Source organism: Amblyraja radiata, chromosome 2 (genome assembly GCF_010909765.2).
Source record: "Amblyraja radiata isolate CabotCenter1 chromosome 2, sAmbRad1.1.pri, whole genome shotgun sequence".
Classification (NCBI taxonomy): domain Eukaryota; kingdom Metazoa; phylum Chordata; class Chondrichthyes; order Rajiformes; family Rajidae; genus Amblyraja; species Amblyraja radiata.
Genome location: NC_045957.1, coordinates 81,056,717 through 81,081,201, shown reverse-complemented (window position 1 = coordinate 81,081,201; position 24,485 = coordinate 81,056,717). Strand labels below are relative to the sequence as shown.

The 24,485-nt window shown below is 42.5% G+C and overlaps 1 protein-coding gene across 4 annotated transcripts in view; it reads right to left on the bottom strand.

Annotated features, from left to right (window-relative positions):
* The window catches only part of LOC116990944 (cadherin-18-like), a 794,245-nt gene that overhangs the window by 224,105 nt on the left and 545,655 nt on the right, over positions 1 to 24,485 (bottom strand). The window lies entirely within an intron of this gene.

Sequence of the window (24,485 nt, the reverse complement as noted above, 5' to 3'; positions counted from 1 at the left end):
GGACCCCGGCATTCTTCCCGGTGAAGGGAGATGTGGATCTGTACCATACAAATTAACAAATTAATATGCTGCTGTGTGTTGTATACATTACTCAATTAATACTGTAGTACCAAATCCGTAAGTATGTGTGATTTACTCAACACCGGTGCGGGTGAAGGCCATGAGGGACTATATTGAACACTTTGTAACTTTGGCGGCACCCTAAACATAGCAGGTTTTTGCATATGTTGTGTAGCGTAAATCAAAGAATTTCACTGTGAAATGTCACATGTGGTAATAAAATATCATTGAATTAATCAATCAAAAGAGCAACATTGAACCAGCAAAACTATCACTGATAGGTAGACAGAGATAACAATTTGGGTTTAAGCATTTTGTTGACATGATATCTAAAATGTATGAAATATGAACTCTGAAGATTGCTCAGTTAATCTGCGAAAAAAATCAACTGATGGTCCATATTATTTAGACCGTGTGCAAGTTTAGATAGATTTGAGTGTAGAAATTGTGAAGAGAGGATTTCTTTCCTCTGGGCTGGGAAAATATCAGAGGAAAGACTCGATGAGTTTGTCTTATTCACTTTCCAGGAACACCCTTCACAATGGGTGACAAGTACCTTCCCAGGACTGGCAGGGGGTATTGGAAAGAACACTCTAAATATTCAAATTAAGTTGCATGCCTAATTGTAATTTTAAAAACAAATGAGTGGACATTTCAGTCTCAGTTGCACCAGCCATTGAATGCTGAACTGAAGGAATTCTTGATTTTGGTTTCTTAAAGATGCCACAAGGCCAGGGATCACACGGGTAATCTTCATTTGCACAATTCTACAGACTCAATCCCCCACTGCCAACTCTGTACCACCTGCACAAACCTCTGCAGGCCAGTTGCCAATCACTTTTTACCCATAACAACTTTTTTTCTGGATCTCACAGCTCACCCAATTTTTGGTGGAATGTCCCTGGTGATTTTGTGTCATAGAGTCATAGTCATAGATTAATACAGTGTGGAAACAGGCATTCAGCCCAATTTGCCCACACCGGTCAACAATGTCCCAGCTACCCTAGTCCCACTTGCCTGAGCTTGGTCTATAACCCTCCCAAACCTGGCAGCTTGTTCCATACATGTAAATTGCTCGTTCTAAGCTTCCCCCCAGTCTAGTTTCAGTCACAAACCACTGAATCAAGCACTTGAACAACTAATCTTTATTTTAACAAAACACAATTACAGTTCCCACCACTGTACCTGACCACCGTGGGTTTGATCCTTAGACTTAGATCCTTTATTTGTCATTCAGACCTTTCAGTCTGAACGAAATATCGTTGCCTGCAGCCATACATGTAATAATAACAACAAAACACACAATAGACACAAATTAACATCCACCACAGTGAATTCACCAGGCACCTCCCCACTGTGATGGAGGCAAAAATCTTAGGGCTGCAGTCTCTTCCCTCCTCTGCGCTGAGGCGACACCCCACCGGGCGATGGTAATCAGTCCCGCGGCTCACCGAGTTCCGCGAACGGGCCGGTTCAAGCTCCGCGGCCCGGGGTGGTCGAAGCTGCCGCCCTCCAGTCCAGCGGACGCAGCTCCGGAAAACAGGCACCAGCCTGTGACCTACGAGCTCCCGACGATGTCGTCCACTGGCCCGCAGCCGAACCCCGGATTCAGGTCGCCGCCGCCAGAACGCCACCTCAGCTACCGGTGCACCATCACAGCACCGCGCCGGGCCGCCTCAGCCACCGGAGCACTGCCTCAGCCCCGTGCCGGGCCGCCTCAGCCACCGGAGCACCGCCTCAGCCCCGCGCCGGGCCGCCCTCACGGGAGCGCCGTGCCAGCCCCGAGTCGTGCTGCTGCCACCGGAGCGTCTCAGCCAGCACCGTCTCAGTCCCGCGCCAGGCCGCCCTCACTGGAGCACCGTCCCAGCCCCGCACCAGGCCGCCCTCACCGGAGCGTCTCAGCCAGCATCGTCTCAGTCCCGCGCCAGGCCGCCCTCACCGGAGCACCGTCCCAGCCCCGCACCGTGCCGCCCTCACCGGAGCACCGAGTCATGCAGCTGCCACTGGAGCGCCCGAACGCCGCCACAGCTCGAAGACGGCCAGCCTCATATCTCCTGTTCAAGCCCTCGTATCCTCGTATCTCCTGTTCAAGCCCTCTAGGCTTCGGTCAAACAGAGACACTCCAGAAGGTCACGCAGTCCCAAGCCCTGTCCCAGAATAGTCCCTAGTGGCGGCGCGGCTCTGGCTGCAGCGGCTCTCCGGCAGTCCTGTTTGTTTTGTGTTTTTGGGTTGTTTATTTTCGTTTTGGTTAGTCTAGTTTTGGTTTTTAGTTTGTGTTTTGGGGGGGGGGGGGGTTGAAACGGGGCTTGCTGTCTCTCCCTGCGGGGGAATGCGACTTTTTTGTCGTATTCCCCTTCTCTGCCTCCGTCTGCGCTGAGGCCTAATGGCGGAGCTGGCGACCTCGAGGCTCAGGAGGCAGAGCCCGCCAGGACTCGCACTGAGCTCGCTCCCGTGAGGACGGCCCGGCTCGGGGCTGGAACAGGGCTTTCGTGAGGGGCTGTGACGGCCGGCCCGAGGAAGGAACGGTGCTCCCGTCGGAGTAGCCGAGCTCGGGGAGGTACGGCGTTCCCAGCCCGAGGGAGGAGCGGCGCCCGGTCGGGGCGGCCCGGCCTGAGGGAGGAGCGGCGCCCAGTCGGGGCGGCCCAGCCTGAGGGAGGAGCGGTGCCCGGTCGGGGCGGCCCAGCCTGAGGGAGGAGCGGTGCCCGGTCGGGGCGGCCTGGCGCGAGGGAGGAGCGGCGCCCGGTCGGGGCGGCCTGGCCCGAGGGAGGAGCGGCGGCCTGGCGCGAGGCTGAGACGGTGGCAGTACTCACGTGAGGGCGATCCGGCTCGGGGCTGGAACGGTGCTCCGGGGGCTGGGACGGCAGTTCTGGTGGTGGTGGCCTGAGACCGGGGGTTCGGCCGCGGGCCAGCGGCTGCGTCAGCAGGTCTGGTGAGCGGCAGCTTCGACTACCCCGGGCCGCGGTGTTTGAGCCGCGAGGACAGGTTTTAACATCGCCCGGGGGGTATCGCCTCAGCGCAGAAGGAGAAGAGGAGGGAAGAGACTGCAGCCCTAAGACTTTTGCCTCCATCACAGTGAGGAGATGTTGGGTGGACTCACTGTGGTGGATGTTAATATGTGTTTATTGTTGTTTTTTATTGTATTGTATTATATGTATGACTGCTTAAATTTCGTTCAGACTTCGGTCTGGATGACAATAAAAGGCTATTCTATTCTATTCTATATTCTATTCTAGAAGATCGACGCTGGACGTTGTGGCAGCGGACTTTTATAGGTCCCATGACCTTGAGGAGCCGAACCACATGGGGATGGTCTCTGAACAATCCAATGACAGATATCGATTTACCCCAAACATAACAGACAATTCCCTAACCCAATAATACAGCAGCTTAATACATTGTCTTCAAACAGGACTTCTCAAGGAAGCCAACTTAGCAACATTTACCCTGATCTGCAAGAAACCCAGACAAGGCTCAATACCTCACCCAGTCAACATTCGGCTAAGTAGAACTCTGCAACATTATTTACAATAATTTACAATTATTTACAAGGTGTATGTCTGATTTGCAGTCATCCATATAACCATATAACCATATAACAATTACAGCACGGAAACAGGCCATCTCGACCCTTCTAGTCCGTGCCGAACACGTATTCTCCCCTAGTCCCATATACCTGCGCTCAGACCATAACCCTCCATTCCTTTCCCGTCCATATAACTATCCAATTTATTTTTAAATGATAAAAACGAACCTGCCTCCACCACCTTCACGGGAAGCTCATTCCACACAGCCACCACTCTCTGAGTAAAGAAGTTCCCCCTCATGTTACCCCTAAACTTCTGTCCCTTAATTCTCAAGTCATGTCCCCTTGTTTGAATCTTCCCTACTCTCAGTGGGAAAAGCTTATCCACGTCAACTCTGTCTATCCCTCTCATCATTTTAAAGACCTCTATCAAGTCCCCCCTTAACCTTCTGTGCTCCAAAGAATACAGTTCTAACTTGTTTAACCTTTCTCTGTAACTTAGTTGCTGAAACCCAGGCAACATTCTAGTAAATCTCCTCTGTACTCTCTCTATTTTGTTGACATCCTTCCTATAATTGGGCGACCAAAATTGTACACCATACTCCAGATTTGGTCTCACCAATGCCTTGTACAATTTTAACATTACATCCCAGCTTCTATACTCAATGCTCTGGTTTATAAAGGCTAGCATACCAAAAGCTTTCTTTACCACCCTATCTATATGAGATTCCACCTTCAAGGAACTATGCACGGTTATTCCCAGATCCCTCTGTTCAACTGCATTCTTCAATTCCCTACCATTTACCATGTACGTCCTATTTTGATTTGTCATGCCAAGGTGTAGCACCTCACATTTATCAGCATTAAACTCCATCTGCCATCTTTCAGCCCATTCTTACAAATGGCCTAAATCACTCTGTAGACTTTGGAAATCCTCTTCATTATCCACAACACCCCCTATCTTGGTATCATCTGCATACTTACTAATCCAATTTACCACACCTTCATCCAGATCATTGATGTACATGACAAACAACAAAGGACCCAACACAGATCCCTGAGGCACCCCACTAGTCACCTGCCTCCAACCCGACAAACAGCCATCCACCATTACCCTCTGGCGTCTCCCATTCAGCCACTGTTGAATCCATCTTGCTACTCCAGCATTTATACCCAACAGTTGAACCTTCTTAACCAACCTTCCATGAGGAACCTTGTCAAAGGCCTTACTAAAGTCCATATAGACAACATCCACTGCTTTACCCTCGTCAATTTCCCTAGTAACCTCTTCATAAAATTCAAGGTTTAGTCAAACATGACCTTCCAGGCACAAATCCATGTTGACTGCTCCTAATCAGGCCCTGTTTATCCAGATGCTTATATATATTATCTCTAAGTATCCTTTCCATTAATTTGCCCACCACTGACGTCAAACTAACAGGTCTATAATTGCTAGGTTTACTCTTAGACCCCTTCTTAAACAATGGAACAACATGCGCAATACGCCAATCCTCCGGCACTATTGCCGTTTCTAATGACATTTGAAATATTTCTGTCATAGCCCCTGCTATTTCTACACTAACTTCCCTCAATGTCCTATGGAATATCCTGTCCAGACCTGGAGACTTATCCACTTTTATATTTCTTAAAAGTGTCAGTACTTCCTCTTCTTTGAATCTCATAGTTTCCATAGCTACTCTACTTGTTTCCCTTACCTCACATAATTCAATATCCTTCTCCTTGGTGAATACCGAAGAAAATAAATTGTTCAATATCTCCCCCATCTCTTTTGGCTCTGCAGATAGCTGTCCACTCTGATTCTCTAATGGACCAATTTTATCCCTCGTTATCCTTTTGCTATTAATATAGCTGTAGAAACCCTTTGGATTTACTTTCACCTTACTTGCCAAAGCAACCTCATATCTTCTTTTAGCTTTTCTAATTTCTTTCTTAAGACTCTTTTTACATTCTTTATACTCCTCAGGCACCTCATTTACTCCGCTGCCTATAATTATTGTAGATATCTCTCTTTTTCCGAACTGTGTCCAATTTCCCTTGAAAACCATGGCTCTTTCCAATTTTTACTATTTCCTTTCAACCGAACAGGGACATAAAGATTCTATACTCTTAAAATTTCATCTTTAAATGTCCTCCATTTCTCTTCCACATCTTTCCCATAAAACAAACTGTCCCAATTTACTCCTTTTAAATCCTTTCGCATCTCCTAAAAGTTAGCCTTTCTCCAATCAAAAATCTCAACCCTATGTCCAGTTCTGACCCTCTCCATAATTATATTGAAACTAATGGTATTGTGATCACTGGTCCCGAACTGTTCCCCAACGCATACCTCTGCCACCTGACCCGTCTCATTTCCTAACAGGAGGTCCAGCACCGCCCCTTCTCTAGTAGGTACTTCTATGTATTGCTGTAAAAAACTATCCTGCACACATTTTACAAACTCCAACCCATCCTGCCCATTTACAGAATGTGTTTCCCAGTCTATGTGTGGAAAATTGAAATCTCCCACAATCACTACCTTGTGCTTACTACTAATATCTGCAATCTCCTTACATATTTGCTCTTCCAATTCTCGCTCCCCATTTGGCGGTCTATAATACACCCCTATAAGTGTTGCTACCCCTTTCCCATTTCTCAGTTCCACCCAAATAGCCTCCCTAGACGAGCCCTCTAATCTATCCTGCCAAAGCACTGCTGTAATATCTTCCCTGATAAGCAATGCAACACCTCCACCTCTTGCCCCTCCAATTCTATCACACCTGAAGCAACGAAATCCTGGAATATTTAGTTTCCAATCACAGCCCTCCTGCAACCATGTTTCACTGATCGCCACAACATCATACTTCCAGGTGTCAATCCAGGCTTTAAGTTCATCCACCTTTTTTACAATGCTCCTAGCATTAAAATATACACATTTAAGAAACCCACCCTCTCTTATTCTCTGTTTATTGTCTTTTTCTTCTCTCTCCCCTACATTTTGGGTCAGAGTGCTACCATTCTCTGCCTCCTGCCTCACACACTGACTCCTAGCTTTCCCAATTTGAGTCCCTCCCCCCAATCATACTAGTTTAAAGTCTCCCCAGTAGCCTTTGCAAATCTCCCCGCCAGGATATTGGTCCTCCTCGAGTTCAAGTGCAACCCATCCTCTCTGTACAGGTCGCACCTTCCCCAAAAGAGGTCCCAATGATCCAGAAACTTGAATCCATACCCACTGCACCAGTCCCTCATCCACTCATTTATCCTCCACCTCGCTCCATTCCTACTCTCACTGTCGCGTGGCACAGGCAGTAATCCTGAGATTGTTACCTTTGCAGTCCTTCTCCTTAACTCTCTACCTAACTCCCTAAATTCTTCTTTCAGGACCTCTTCTCTTTTTTTACCTATGTCGTTGGTACCTATATGTACCACAACCTCAGGCTCCTCTCCCTCCCATTTCAGAATCCAATCCATTCTATGCATTTTGCACCTAATTGACAAGGTCTGCAGATGTTCTTATTCTTTTCCTGCAGCTTGTATCTAGGCTCTAGACAAACTGGCACCACTCCGCAGCTTGTTCCAGTTCTGCAGAGAGCGATTCCAAATTGACCAAATCTCCCAGCAGCCCTGAAGCTTTTACCCCATTTTAAAGTCCTAGCCTCTCCAATCTGGCCAGCATTAACATTCCTTCCTTTTTTTAATCATATATGATAACCCATCATTTATGATAACCAAATAGTCCAATAATCAGCTAACCAGATATACATATGTGTGTCCATTACATTTCCCATCAATCAGCAACACAAGATGATGATGTTTCTTCCAAGAATCTTGCCAAGTTTTCATGGGCGTAGCTTCACAATTTCCATCTGATGAGTCTTCACCTCCCGAGTTTTTGTGGGCGCAAATTCCCTCCATTCGTGTTGCTGCCCATTCTTCCATTCCTTTCCATAGTCGAACCTAAAACCTAAAATTCCTGAAAATCCATCATGCACCCATGCTTTCCCATACATTCCCTATTCGAACCTATTACATTCTACTCTACTGCTGCATCCCTATTCCTATTCTGTTCCCTAATATACTCTTTATTATCCTCGGATCAACACTAATCAGCCTTCTTCATATTATATGTTATAATATGTATATCTGATGACGGATTCTCATATAAATTTCAGCTGGGTTCAGTCCAGATTTCCCCACAGGCGTGACTCTAATTTAAAGCAAACCATGATAAATGTTCCAATTTAACCAAATTCAGTCTCAGCCTTCAATTTACTATTTCAAATTTCAGTGTCCATCTCATCCATCTCATTCCATAGCATTGCAGCCGATAATACAATTCCATTCTAATTCCTGTCGATTTCCCAGCTGTTCAAATTTAAACAATCAATTTTTATGCTATCAATTTCATCATAAATCCAATCAAGACTGCCGAATCCAGGGACAATTTCTCTCCACCTTGATAATAGATGCCGCTTTACAATCAAGGGTTAAACAATTCAAATCCATCGGTTAAATATGCATCGGCTTTGCTATTCTCAATGCCTATTCAAGTTTCTCCCTCTAATTTACTAAGTCTCTCCTCCAGTACCTCTTCTTATTTATGTATCCTTACTATGTTAACTCGTTAACATAGTAAGGATTGTTTGAATGCGACAATCAGTTTGTTTCCTTATGAATGACTCAACATTTTGTAATATACTACACTGAATATTTTGAAGAAATTTTAGTACACGTGGCTTTGTGGAATTCATTGCCACAGAAGGCTGTGGAGGTCTGGTCAATGGTTATTTTTAAGGTAGAGATAGATAGATTCTTGATTAGTATGGGTGTCAGCAGTTATGGGGAGAAGGCAGGAGAATGGGGTTGAGCGATTTTGTTAAGTCGTAGGATACCAAATACGTGTCTATTTGGTATCAGACACAGTCTCTGTGACTATTGATAGCATATTGAATCCCATTGTGAAACGTTCAATCCTGCACAGGAGCTGCCAATGCTCTTAGACACTTTTTATTTCACTGTTACTTATTGTATATCATGGAATGCAGAGGGAAATTAGTACATTTCAGGCAGACAATTAGAATTGTGTCTTCAAAACCAAGCTGGGATGGCAGACAAAATGCTTCGCTTAGTTTAGTTTAGTTAGTGCAGAAGCAGGCCCTTCCGCCTACCGAGTCTGCGCCAACCAGCAATCCACATACACTAACACTACCCTACACACTTGGGACAATTTACAACTTTACCAAAGCTATTTAAGCTACAAACCTGTACGTATTTGAAATGTGGGAGGAAACTGGAACACCCAGAGAAAACTATTGTGGTCACGGGGAGAACGTAAAACTCCATACAGACTGCACCTGGAAGCATGTTCGAACCCAGGTCTCTAGCGCTGTAAGGCAGTAATGCTACTGCTGTGCCACCATGCTGCCCTAAATTTGTGTATCCTGATAAATATTATACAGCATGTGGCCTCAACATTCCAATTAGTTGACGTCCTCTTTTATGTATCATAGACAATAGACAATAGGTGCAGGAGTAGGCCATTTGCCCCTTCGAGCCAGCACCGCCATTCACTGTGATCATGGTTGATCATTCGCAATCAGTACCCCATTCCTGCTTCTCCCCATATCCCCTGACTCCGCTATCTTTAAGAGCCCTATCTAGCTCTCTCTTGAAAGTATCCAGAGAACTGGCCTCCACATCCCTTTGAGGCAGAGAATTCCACAGACTCACAACTCTCTGTGTGAAAAAGTGTTTCTTCATCTCCGTTCCAAATGGCTTACCCTGTTATTCTTAAACTGTGGCCCCTGGCTCTGGACTCCCCCAACATCGGGAACATATTTCCTGCCTCTAGCGTGTCCAAACCCATAATAATTTTATATGTTTAAATAAGAATCCCTCTCATCCTTCTAAATTCCAGAGTATACAAGCCCAGCCACTCCATTCTTTCAGAATATGACAGTCTTGCCATCCAAGGAATTAATCTTTTGAACCTACGCTGCACTCCCTCAATAGGAAGAATGTCCTTCCTCAAATTTGGAGACCAAAACTGCACACAATATTCCAGGTATGGTCTCACTAGGGCCCTGTACAACTGCAGGAGGACCTCTTTGCTCCTATACTCAACTCCTCTTGTTATGAAGGCAAAAATGCCATTTGCTTTCTTCACTGCCTGCATTAAGTGCATGCTTACTTTCATTGACTGATGAATAAGGGCCCCCAGATCCCGTTGTACTTCCCCTTTTCCCAACTTGACACCATTTAGATAATAATCTGCTTTCCAGTTTTTGCGGAAAAAAACGCAATGAATATGCAGCTTTGCATCATATATCCTCACGCAACAAATGCAATGCTGCTCTGTATGGCTGCATCCTTGTATGTATTCTAACCAGTGGGTTCATATTCTGAAGCTTCACAGTCATCTCACAATGCTATCTTCACTTAAGCTAGCCATCAAAACTGATGACCAAGTATGAACCAGCTCCTTCACCTGCCCAGGTTTGGCCCTCTGGTTTATTAGATTTGATGTTTTGCTCTTTTTGTATCATGCTTCAGCACAGATGGGTTGAGTGGCCTTTTTAAGCTCTTTTCTCAGATTGAGGAAGTCCTCCTCAATTGCCCATAATTCTTTAATTTGATCAAAAACCCATTATTCTTTTCCATTTCTCACTTGCCTTTAAAAATAACCCAGATTTAAATCCATTATGATGCTAATGGTCACACAGGGAACAGAATGTAAGCAACCCACCTCCAATTCAGAACATAAACCAGCAGTTACACTGTAGAAATTCACATCTCTAATTTCTGAGTGCTAGTCATGACCCTGCGTTGATCATTTCATTGTTCATCAGTGGAGTAAATATACACTCGTTGTTACTGTTTTATCATATTTGCGTTTGTACGTAAGGAAGGATGAACTTTTAAATAAAAATGCATAAAAGAAATGAAAGAATAAAGTAAAAATCCAGTATCAGTCATGCAAACCATTGCACTGATAACAGATGCAATAAAAATCCAAATAACAGCGTTATTATGCAAAAGATTGTGGATACTCATTCGCTAAAGGGATCTTTAAATGTGTAAGTCACATGCTTTCAGATGATTGCTCTTTGTGTCTGCATTGTTATTACTATAATTATTATTTTTAACCTGTATTTTACTGTAAATATTGAAATTAAGCCTTTCAAGACACCACGACTGCAACCAAATACATTACAATAATGCGTACAATTTTGGAGCAGAAAGTGGAAATTAATAGATACCCAGAGTGATTACGAGCACGCAACCCCATCAGAAGGTTAAGGAATTTCATAACATTGCACTGACAAAAATAAAGCTGAAGCAAGACAAGATTATTGCCTTGAAATAATTCTCTTGAATGCCGAGCTTATTACTTATTCCACAGTACCTTTTGCAATGACAGCATTTGATAATGCACCTGCTAACTGTCAAAATGATTTATTTCAGAATAAGCAAATACACTTAAACTGCACCGTGAAAGAGAATCTTCAAATTATAACGTTTGAAAAAACATCTAACCTACATTGTCAGAAAATTCTACACCACTAAAGCTTCATATCAATAAATCTTTCACGTTACCTTAAATTGAACAATGTATTATCAAGGTGTATTAAAGACTACCTTCAGTTGTTGAACGGTAGAATAGGAATAGGTTGCTCAGCAAAGAAGAGTGTGAAAGGATTGTTCACTGGAACCAAGAAGACTCATAGACTAAATATTGTTAGAATGGCCATAAGATCATTCAGCTGAAGCTAGTCTATAAAATATTAGTAGCATGAAATGGAGTGGAGGGTGAATTCAAACTAGTACGATATTTCAGTCCTTTCACAATATTTTTTAGATAACATGTGCACAATTTCTATATTATCTTTTGGACAATTTTTATCTGCTGGTTCTCCATTACTTGTTAGAAATGGATGATGAGAGCTGGCATTTTTAATTTATTTTTGTTGCAGGTTTACTTCATATGGGTCATCCGAGATAATTAAAATCCAATGCCATTATAAAAGAATATGAGTTGTACAAAAATGCAGAATTTTCCACATGGGCCATTTGTGTCTGACCTGTTAACGGACAGAGGAAGTTGGATATGCACATTTATTGTTCGCACCAGTTCAGACATAGCTTTAAGGTGAGAGGTGCAGTTTAAAGAAGATGTCAGGGGTAAAAGTGTTTATACACAGAAAGTGAAATGTGCCTGGAATGTGCTGCCAGGGGTGGTGGTGTGGGCAGATATGAAAGTGGCGTTTAAGAGGCTTTTAAATAGGCACATGGATAGGAGGGATATGGATCACTTACGGGCAGAGAAGATTAGTTTAAGTTTGCATCATGTCTGGCATGGACATTGTGGAGCAAAGTGCATGTTTCTGTGGTGCACTGTTGTATGTTTGGCCCACTGTGACTATGGGCACAAAAATTCAAAAATTCATTCAAAAATAAGTCTTCCCTTCACCCGTGAAACCGGCTGTATTATTAATGGGAACCTGCCTGAGCAAGTCTCAATCCAGCAAAGGGATTCAATTTCTAGTAGAACTACTTTGGTAATTTATTTACCAGGTCTCTCTTGGATCTGCTAATCCTCTACAACAATTGTAATCTACTCCCACTCTTGAAACACACTCCTCTATAAAAAGTATTACAAAAGAAATAGGCCCTTCAGCCCAACTTGCCCATGCCGACCAAGATCTCCATGAGTCTCACTGCTCGTGTTTGGCCCGTATCCCTCTAAACCTTTTCATTTCATATATTCATCCAAAACATCTTTTAAATGTTGTTATAGTACCTGCCTCAACTATCTTCTCTGGCTGCTCATTCCATATACCCACCACCCTCTGTTTGAAAAAAATGGCCATTGTTCCTATTTTCACGAACTTTTCAAATTCCACATTTCTCCTCTCATCTTAAACCTATGTCCTCTGGTTCTTGATTCCCCTACTCTGAGTTACAGACTCTATACTTTCACCCTATCTATCCCTCATGATTTTATGCACCTCAATAAGATCAACCTTTATCCTTCTGCATTTTAGGGAATAAAGTTCAAGCCTACACAACCTTTCCCTAAAGCTCAGGCACTCAAGTCCTGGTAACATTCTTGTAAATCTCCTTCACACTCTTTTCAGCTTAAAAAGCATTCTTCCTATAGCAAGGTGACCAAAACTGGACACAGTAGTCCAATGTGGACTCACCAACATCTTGTACAACTGTAATATTACACCCAGACATCTATACTCAATACTCTGACTGGTGAAGACCAATGTACTGAAAACCTTCTTTACCATTTACGTATCTACCTGTGGTGTCACTTTCAAGGAACCTGCACTCCTCAATCCCTCTGCTCTGCAACATTTTCCAAGGCCTTGCCATTCACTGTGAAGGTCCTGCCCTGCTTTGATTTCCTATTTCCCTTTTGCCCACCCGATCAAGATCCTGCTGTGATTTTTGATAAACTGACATGCTGACATGTAATTTAGTTTAGTTTAGTTGAGAGATACAGCACAGAACCAAGTTCTTCAGCCCACCGAATCTGCGCCGACCAGAGATCCCCATACACTAGCATTATCCTACACACTATGGACAATTTACAAATAATTTAGGAATAATTACATAAGCTTAAAATTGGGAGGTGTGTATTCATTGCACTGTGGGCAACTTGATTATAAACATGGATAGTTTTGCCGCTGACTGGATAGCATGCAACAAACAAGCTTTTCACTGTACCTCGGTGACATTAAATTAAATTAAAACTAAAATTAAATGTACAAACTCCAGCACCCATAGTCAGAATCAAACCCAGGTCTCTGGTTCTGTAAAATAGCAACTCTACCGCTGCACCTATGGCAAAACTCCATGAACAACATCAATGATGAGCATGGGATTAGGGTCAGGGTTCTACAGGAAGATGTCTGAAGCAGTCCTGGTGTGCTTCTCAGTCAAATAAATCAGAAACATGCCTCAGTTTGAGTCATTTTTTAAATTGAAAACATACTTTCTCCGCTTTCCCAGCTCTGATTGCATCCTTGCTCCATTCTTGAACTATATCTCTTCAGCAGAGGATTATTATCATCTGCCAGCAAATTGGGATACTGCACAACCCTTCTAGTTTATACCCATGCTCCTTTAGGCTAAAAAAAACAAGTTTCTGATCGCTTCAGTACCATATGAATTGGGAAATAATGTAAGCCCAGAATCTAGCTGATGTCTATCTACAAATTGACTTTTTTTACCCCAGTAATGTTACTTGATAACAACTATTTTGCTGTTCCCACCAACTCAGATGCAACTTCTATGCTAGGGCCACGTGGCACGACCATTCCCTGTGTGATGCTCATTTTGGAACTGCAGAGAAAGACAGCCCATGCTGTCCTACAGGCAGACAAAAGTGCTGGAGAAACTCAGCGGGTGCAGCAGCTTCTATGGAGCGAAGGAAATAGGAAACGTTTCGGGCCACCCAGGTCCTTCCCAGGTTAACGTAACCTTAATAGTTCAGCATATGACTGTGGGCCTTGATTGTTAAGTATCTACCTGTGTGCCTTGGAAATAATTTTATTGGGATGCATCAGAGCATGGTTTTGGGAACAGCTCCATCTAAGACCACAAGAAATTGCAGAGAATTGTGGACACAAACCAATCTCCCATTGACTCAATCTACACTTTCAACAACTAGGGAGTGGTCCTGAGCGACTATCTACCTCATTGGAGACTCTCGTACTATCTTTAATTGGACTTAACTGGACTTTATCTTGCAGTAAACATTATTCCCCTTATCATGTATCTGTACACTGTGGAAGGCTCAATTGTAATGAAGTGTAGTCTTACCGCTGACTGGTTAACATGCAACAAAAAGCTTTACACTGTACCTCGGTACACGTGACAATAAACTAAACTAAATATCCTTGCCAACTGCCCATCCATTCCAAAATGAACGCATTCTCCCACTGCCTCATCAATCTGTGACATTGCTCCTCCACTTTTTTTCACCAATTTCCTTCAAAGCACATATCTAGTCTCATATCTGATATCCTCAGCCAACATGGAAATAACCCCCTTTGCCCATTGAGATCCTGCTGACTCTCAAGGTCGATTTATTCTAATCCTACATTCTCATCAGATATGCAACCCCTGATATTGTACTACTCATCTACACAATCAGGGCCATTTGCAGTGGCTAATTAATCTACCAAACAACAAGTCCTTGGGATGCGGGAGGGAGTCATTCAGTCTCAAGGAGAACATACAAGGTCCTGAACATAAATGCTGATGACCTTCTACACTGCTGATCCTCACCTATCAGGTATAATCTGTGATGCTGGTGGTCTCCGCCCATACTCCTATATGTTTATAGTCTAATTTTTTAATAGTTCTTTTTTAAACATATTTTTATACTCATATTCCTGTGCAGCTGGAGGACTGCTCCAACAAAATTTAGTTGTCTTGTACAATGACAATAAAGATTATTATTATATTATTATTATTATTATTATTATTATTATTATTATTATTATATAACACTGGACTGATTAGATGTGTGACTGTGCTCAGATTCTTAGCCATTTGTTTCCAACTGTGTTTTGGCTGTCATGGTAATTGTGGCAATAGTTGAGTAAGTTGGGTACCTCTCAGCGTGTCTGAGCAGATTTGCATCTTTAATCCATTTACAACCACTAAAACAGCTGGTTGGCCAAAATACGGAGCCTCTAGCACGTGGGATCAGTAGACTATTTTGTACAAATTGCTGATCAGGGATGTGCATAGATCTGGCTTTTACTGGACTGTTTGTAAGAAAATAATTTGACTGCATATTTGCACTTTGCACATTTGACAATAAAACACCATTGAACCATTCAAGACCAAGATCATTAACTGCTGAACACCAAGGGAATCAAGATCTTGCGAATGAGGGTAAATGAAGATGAAATAGAGTTTCAGCCAATATCTGATGAATGGTTGCACAGCATTGTTGGGCTATACACATTTTATCCTGCTCTTATCACATACTTACATTACATTGAATAGATACACGTTAATGCTGCAGTTTCTCTGAAACTATTCTGCTCTGTGAGTCAGCATAATTAATAACTATATCCTTATTTCTGATGTAGCAATAAAGAAATACATTGGATGTTATTGTATTGTAGTATTGTATTGTAGCTCCTTTTTCTTTCTTGAGTTTAGCTAATATTTACCAAATACTACACCCCAGTGCATTCAGGCTGATTGTATGGAAACAGTATGGAACAGTAACTGGAAACCTTTTAAGTTGTTGTTTAAGGCATGATGACTCAAATATCAGTGTGGGCATCAAAAAGGAAATAGGAACATTTTCCAATTTACATGCTTTAAGCAGATTCAAATTCGGAGATCAGTCAAATCCCAAATGGACTTGAAATGAATGGACATTAAATCCAAATGCGATTATGGAGCCCCATGCCTGAATTACCAAGATTAATTCTAGTGTATTAAGACTCATGCTGGAAGAATTAATTTGTATGTGCAGCCTTCACATTAAATACTTAGGATAGAAGTCTAATAGAGCCATAGAGTCAAACAATGGAAACAAGCCCTTCAGCCCAACATGCCCACACCAACATGCCCCATCAACACTAGTCCCATCCGCTTGCGTTTGGCCCATATCCCTCTAAACCTATCGTGTCCATGTACCAGTCCAAATATTTCTTAAAAGCTGCGATGGTACCTGCATCAAAGACCTCCTCCAGCAGCTTGTTCAATACACCCACCACCCTATGTGTAAAAAAGTAACCCTCAGGTTCCTATTAAATCTTACCCCCCTCACCTTAAACCTATGCCCTCTGGTTCTCGATTCCCCTACTCTGGACAAGAGACTCTGTGGGTTTACGTTTACCTGATCTATTCCTCTCATGATTTTATACACCGCTATAAGATCAAACCTCATCCTCCTGCGGGCCAAGGAATAAAGCCCTAGCCTGCTCAATCTCTCCCTTTAGCCCAGGCCCTCCAATCCTGGCAACATCCTTGTAAATCTTCTCTGCACCCTTTCCAGTTGAACGACATCTTTCCTATAATATGGTGATGAAAAGTGAACACAATACTCTAAATGTGGCCTCACCAATGTCTTACATAACTGTAACATGGCCTCCCAACCTCAATACACTGATTGATGAAGGCCAATGTGCCACAAGACTTTTTGTCCACCCTCTCTACCTGTGACGCCACTTTCATGGAACCATGTACCTGCACTCCTAGATTCCCCTGCTCTACACTCTCCAAAGCCCTACCATTCACTGTGTAGGTCCTGCCTGTAGATCAATCACTATTGCTGATTGTGATCCATGTCTGGTCTTGTTATTGCCGATCCGATCCATGATCCATACAGGGTTTTCACCATGCCATCTGGTGGTACGCAGTAGCTAAGTCTCAGTTTAATCTACGATACCGAGCCTTACAGAAGCCGATGTTATGGTCTCTGTTTGTATTCTTAATAAAGTATTTTTTATGAAGTTTAATGACTTAAAGTGTTACTCATACTTCATACACTGCCCATGTTAGACTTCCCAAAATTCAACACCTCACATTTCTCTGTATTATATTCCATCAACCATTCCTCAGCCCATCTGCCCAACTGATGAAGAAACTGCTTCAATTTTTTGACAGCATATTATTGCTCCATTCCCCTTCATATGGTCATCATCTCTGTCAAAGCAAGATGTTGTTTTTTTCTGTCCAGTCAATCAATGCTAAGAGGTTTATTCGAATTATAGATAAACTGTACCCATTAGAGTAGACTGCAGGGTAAAATCATCATTTGAAATGTTTCTGCGGCATCGTAATGCAAATTCTTTACCGAGACATTTGTGTATTAGCTGCTTGCAATCTGACTTGATTTTTTGGATGAGAGGCAAATGCCCTGGGTTTTTTTTAAATGCAGAAAAGGAAAGAAGCAAATGTAGTGTTATTATAGTATTGACTGAGGTCGACAGTAATTCATTGATATACTGTTGCCTTTGACCTATTGAACGATTGATAATCATTTGTTCCGTAATCTAACCTCCACAGGACATATTTCAACATGACCTAGTTTACATCCAAGAATAATTAGTAATTTTTTGGATAAGTTTCCCATCTTGTTTAAAGATCAGAGTGCACTGATGCGTGGCAGTGTTGATGTAGATGGTGAATTTTATTCATTTACAGCTTGGAAAGAGCTTTTAAATATGTCAATGGATAAACTCTTTGGTTTCAGTTTCTCAGTAGAATTGGGAATAATATTCCTTCTATCAGTTGATCTTCTTTCTCTTTATCAAATCCTACAGCTAAAGAAGAAGCTTCATTAATATTGAGTGTGTTGATCCTCTAATTATAGCAGAGGAGCTCAATAAGCACGAATGATTCTCAGAACCAAACCTCTTCCAATTTAGTATTCTGTATGCAATGCTACACAGTGGTCTCCCGTGCACTTGAGGCATCAAAGGCAGATTAAATAATCAGTTTGAAGAGCACCTGCACTCAGATCGCAGCAGTGACCCAAGTTTCCAGTTATCTGCCATTTTAATTCACCATACCACTCTGGCCTCTCTGTCAGTGACCTCCCGCACTGTTACAACAAGGCCCAATGTAAACTCAAGAAACACCTCAACTTTTACCCGTGCGCCTTGCCCTTGTATTCTCCAATGTTAGATAACTTGTTCCTTTTTCTATTGCACAATGTACAAGATATATTGTGATGCAATGCCACAGAAAAAATTGCAAAGGGTTATTTCACCCGTCAGTCTCTTTTGATAGGTACAGTTTATCTATAATCCCAATAAACTCAGCATTTATCTATAATCCCAATAAACTCAGCATTGAACGGACAACTGCTGTGACAGAAATAATGACCGTATGAACGAGAATGACCGTATGAAGAGAGTCGGCGATGGCAGAGCAGGCTGGAACAAAGGGAAACAGGCATTTATGGCCGGCTGCAGCTTGGTCTGTGAACATGGCGCCACAACTTGGTGACTCTTGCATATGGACTCAGTCAGTTGTTTCTATGCATTCGGTATAGAATCGGGGTTGTTTACAGTATGTAATGCAATAATCTTACTGTGCGCAAAAATAATGAATTTCACGGTACCTTGGTACAAGTGGTAGTAAAATAACCATTGAACCATTGAGAATGGAGCCATTTCTTTTCAGAATTGCCATTTCAGAAAAATCTCACCTGGCCATGTTTCTCCCTTTCTTCTCTTGCTTCTTTCTTTCCTTCTTAAATTCTCACCTGATGTGTATGCATCAGCTGCACAGACTATACAACATGACCAAGACTTTGACCGAGACTTCCTCACATTCTTGTTTTAATTCTGAGTGGCCAACTTTTCACTTTGAAAAAGTGATGGCTGATGCCAGGCACCAGAGCCTGGGAAAAATACCATCCCAGCAGCCACTATGTAAAGCCCCATATCTGTATGTTACATTAAAACACAATTTGAATCATCATGAAAATCAATTTGTGCTGCGTTATAGGCAGAAATCTCTTAAATATTTGTATTTCTGTGTATTCTAGCTAATAACTATTGTTTGAACATATGGCTGGTAATCTGGCCATTATCATATTATTGTTCAAGAGATGTTGTGTGCTAACATTGTCTGTTATGTTTCTACATGACTTCTTCTACATGACAGTAACCACACTTCAAACAAATGTTTTTAATTGATTGATAATATATAAACACTGCTTTAACTTAAATATATTTTTTTAAACAAAAAAAAATAATTAAAATCCTGCTCATTTTAACACAATATCTATATAATTCTAAAACTCTCATCTTGTATGTGTGTATATGTGTGCATCTTTACACCTTCGCAAAAACACTACGTGGTAACGATAACATTTTTATATATTCTGATTCACATTTTTCCCCTCCAGGCAGAGATTACCTTCACTGAACATTTTTTGCTTTATTTCTCGACTTATTTTACCCCCCGGATTATTCACACCACCGCAGAAAAAGACGCCGCCGACGGAACAAAGATGAAGTCAGGGCCTGCCCGGAGATGAAGTCAGGGCCTGGACTGGAGACTGCGGCGGAGAAACTGACAGAGAAGAATCAGAAAACCCCAGCTCGAAAAGACATCAAACATAGAAACATAGAAAATAGGTGCAGGAGGAGGCCATTCAGCCCTTCGAGCTATTCATTGTGATCGTGGCTGATCGTCCCCTATCAATAACCCGTGCCTGCCTTCTCCCATATCCCTTGACTCCACTAGCCCCTAGAGCTCTATCTAACTCTCTCTTAAATCCATCCAGTGACTTGGCCTCCACTGCCCTCTGTGGCAGGGAATTCCATAAATTCACAACTCTCTGGGTGAAAACGTTTTTTCTCACCTGTCTTAAATGACCTCCCTTTTATATTAAAACTGTGGCCCCTGGTTCTGGATTCACCCAACATTGAGAAAATTTTTCCTGTATCTAGCTTGTCCAGGGCTTTTATACTTTTATTTGTTTCTACAAGATATCCCCTCATCCTTCTAAACTCCAGTGAATACAAGCCTAGTCTTTTCAATCTTTCCTCATTTGACAGTCCCGCCATCCCAGGGATCAATCTCGTGAACCTACGCTGTACTGCCTCAATCACAAGGATGTCCTTCCTCAAATTAGGAGACCAAAACTGTACACAATACTCCAGATGTGGTCTCACCAGAGCTCTATACAACTGTAGAAGAACATCTTTACTCCTATACTGAAATCCTCTTGTTATGAAGGCCAACATTCCATTAGCTTTCTTCACTGCCTGCTGTACCTGCACACCAACTTTCAGTGACCGGTGTACAAGGACGCCCAGGTCTCGCTGCACCTCCGCCTTACCTAACCTAACCCCATTGAGATGATAATCTGCCCCCTTGTTTTTGCCGCCAAAGTGGATAACCTCACATTTATCCATATTATACTGCATCAGCCACGCATCTGCCCACTCACTCAACCTGCCCAGGTCACCCTGCAACCTCCTAACATCCTTTTCACAGTTCACACTGCCACCCAACTTTGTGTCATCCGCAAACTTGCTAGTGTTGCTCCTAATTCCCTCTTCCAAATCATTAATATATATGGTAAACATTTGCGGCCCCAACACCGAGCCTTGCGGCACTCCACTCGCCACTGCCTGCCATTCTGAAAAGGACCCGTTCACTCCTACTCTTTGCTTCTGGTCTGCCAACCAATTTTCTATCCATGTCAACACCCTACCCCCAATACCATGTGCTCTAATGTCAGTCTCCCGTGCGGGCTCTTATCAAAGGCTTTCTTAAAGTCTAGATACACTACATCCACATCCCTTCATCCATTTTACTTGTCACGTCCTCAAAAAATTCCAGAAGATTAGTAAAGCTTGATTTCCCTTTCATAAATCCATGTTGACTTGGACTAATCCTTTTGCTGCTATCCAAATGCCTCATTATTACCTCTTTTATAATTGACTCCAGCATCTTTCCCACCACCGAAGTCAGGCTAACTGGTCTGTAATTTCCCGTTTTCTCCTCATTAGCTATCCTCCAATCCACAGGAACTGATCCTGAATCTATTGAACATTGGAAAATGATCACCAATGCGTCCACTATTTCTAGAGCCACCTCCCTGAGGACCCTGGGATGCAGACCATCAGGCCCAGGGGATTTATCATCCTTCAGTCGCATTAGCCTACCCAATACTATTTCTCACCTAATGAAAATTTATTTCAGTTCCTCTACCCCCTTAGATCCTCTGTTCTCCAGTACATCTGGGAGATTGTTTGTGTCTTCATAGTGAAGACAGATCCGAAGTACCTATTCAACTCTTCTGCCATTTCCTTGTTGCCTGTAATAATTTCACCTGTGTCTGCCTTCAAGGGACCCACATTTGACTTTGCTACTCTTTCCCCCTTAACATATCTAAAGAAGCTTTTACTGAGCTTTTTTATATTCCTGGCCAGCTTCCCTTCGTACTTCATCTTTTCAGCCCGTATTGTCCGTTTTGTTTCCTTCTGTTGTCCTATGAAAGTTTCCCAATCCTCTGGCTTCCGGCTACTCTTTGCTGTGTTATACATCTTTTCTTTTAGTTTTATTCTATCCCTAACTTCTCTTGTCAGCCACGGTTGCCTCGTACTCCCCTTAGAATCTTTCTTCCTTTTTGGAATGAAATTATTCTGCGTCTTCCAGGTTATGCCCAGAAATTCCTGCCATTGCTGTTCCACCGTCATTCCTGCTAGTATCCCTTTCCAGTCTACCTTGGCCAGCTCCCCTCTCATGCCTTCATAGTCCCCTTTGTTCAACTGCACCACTGACACTTCCGATTTAACCTTCTCCTTCTCAAATTGCAGATTAAAACTAATCATATTATGATCACTACCTCCAAGCGGTTCCTTTACCTCGAGTTCTCTTATCATATCTGGTTCATTGGACAACACTAAATCCAGAATTGCCTTTTATCTGGTCGGCTCCATTACAAGCTGCTCTAAGAATCCATCTCGGAGGCATTCTACAAACTCTCTTTCTTGGGGTCCTGAACCAACCTGATTTTCCCAGTCTACCCCATCCAGTTTTAACTCCGGCTGCAACTTACACCCTACATCCGGGCTACTAATTGGGGGTCTGTAGATAACACCAATTAGTGTCTTCTTGCCTTTACAATTCCTCAACTTAATCCACAGTGACTCTACCTCGTCAGTCCCTATGTCTTCCCTCGCAAGGGACTGAATTCCATCCCTCACCAGCAGAGCTACCCCCGCCTCCTCTGCCCACCTGCCTGTCCTTTCTATAGGATGTATAACCCTGAATATTAAGTTCCCAGGCCCGATCCTCTTGCAGCCAGGTCTCAGTAATCCCCGCAATGTCATATCTACCAACCTCTAACTTAGCCTCGAGCTAATCTACTTTACATTTATACTTTGCGCATTCATATACAATACTTTTAATTCCTTATGCATCTCTCCTTTCACATCAATCCCTATTACACTTTGCCATATTCTCCTATCCCTTTGTGAGCTTCTTTTCCCGTTAATTCTGGGGTCATTAACCATCCCTTTACTCTCTTTCCCTTTAACGCTGCCCTCGACTATACCATTTGACACCCCACCCCCCTTATTCAGTTTAAAACCATCAGTGCAGCAGTGGCAAACCTGCCTGCCAGAATGCTGGTCCCCCACCTGTTAAGATGCAATCCGTCCCTTTTGTACAGTTCCCCTTTACTCCAAAACAGATCACAGTGATCTAATAATCTAAATCCCTGCCCCCTGCACCGGTTCCTCAGCCACACATTCAGGTCCTGTATCTCCCTGGTCCTGCTCTCGCCAGCACGAGGAACTGGAAGCAAACCGGAGATAACAACCCTGGAGGTCCTGCTTTTCAGCATTTTTCCGAGCTCTCTAAAGTCACGCTGCAGAATATTCATCCCCTTCTTTCCGACATCGTTTGTGCTGACATGCACTACCACTTCCGGCTGTTCACCTTCGCCCTTGAGGATTTTCCGCACTCTGTCAGTGAGATCCTGGATCCTGGCACCAGGAAGGCAGCACACCATCCTTGAATCCCGTCTGTTCCTGCAGAAACCCCTGTTCGTACCTCTCACAATGGTACACAACCCCCTTCCCCCCCCCCTCCCCCCAAGTTATTCACACTCCCCCCCTAATAAAAAAAAATTATTAATTCATTTTATCTTTCATTAATGGAATAATAAAAAGCTTAATCTTTCAACTTTTCGGTGGTATTTCTCAAAGCCAAATGTAGAATTTTGATGCTGCCACGTATTACTAATTAGTTTTATAATATTTTTTTTTCATCTTCAAACACGCATTACCTGACATGAGGCACATTTGTTATGTTTAAACACCTGCATATGGCACTGAAATGGAAAACAATTTAAGATCTTTTTAAACCAAGGGTAATAAAGGTCTTAAATTATCTGTTTAGTCCCCTAGAGACAATAAAGATGATGTTACATCATTCAATTTTAATTGTTTCAATGTTATACTTGTCTCTGCAGTCACCTGGTATGGCTCAACTCATTATGCAATGCACTAGTTTCATTCAGAAGTACAATAGAAACTTGAATTAATGGCAATTTACTTTTGTACAGAATGCATTGAACAAGAACAGGCCATTCAATCCAGCACGTTCCAGGCACCTACTATATCTATGTGAAAAATAAACTTGTCCTGCACACCTCTTTTAAACTTTCCTCCTCTGATCTTGATCCTATGCCCTCTAGTCCTTGGCATTGCCACCCTGGGAAAAGGGTAGTGACAGTCTCCCTCAATGCCTCTCATAATTGTATATACTTCTATCAGATCACCCCTTGGCCTCCAAAGCTCCAGGGACCACAATCTCAGTTTGTGTAATTTAAGTTTGTTTTTAATGTATGTATAATAAGCCTTGGGATTTTCTATTATCTGATGTTTCATGGCAGTTCGAGTTGCATGCTTAAGTTATTTCCTGCTTATCTGACCATATTCACCTTGAAATTCATCCCTGATCAGGAGCACTAAATGTGCTTATGTTTATATATCACCAAAATTTATTTCAGTAGCAGAATGCAAAATATAGCCACAAATATAGCCACAATAGGCAACAGTGGACAATTTCTAGGCAATTGCCTTTTAACAGCACAGGTAACCCTGGAACTCAAAATACACTCCCTTTGATGTATAATTGAGAAATTAACCATGATGTTGAAAATATTATTGGTCAATAAACTCTGATAGTAATGTGTAGATGATATTCATAGTGCACAATACAAAGTCGTATGAATGCCACTCTATTAAATAACTGCTGTGCACATTGTTAGTATTCACTGGTAGCATAAAGTTTCATTTGTCAATCACTCCGTAATATCTGATTAGGATGGGAATTTTTTTGGTCTCACTTCACTGGTATGTCAAAAATATTCCAAGCTAAAAAATGA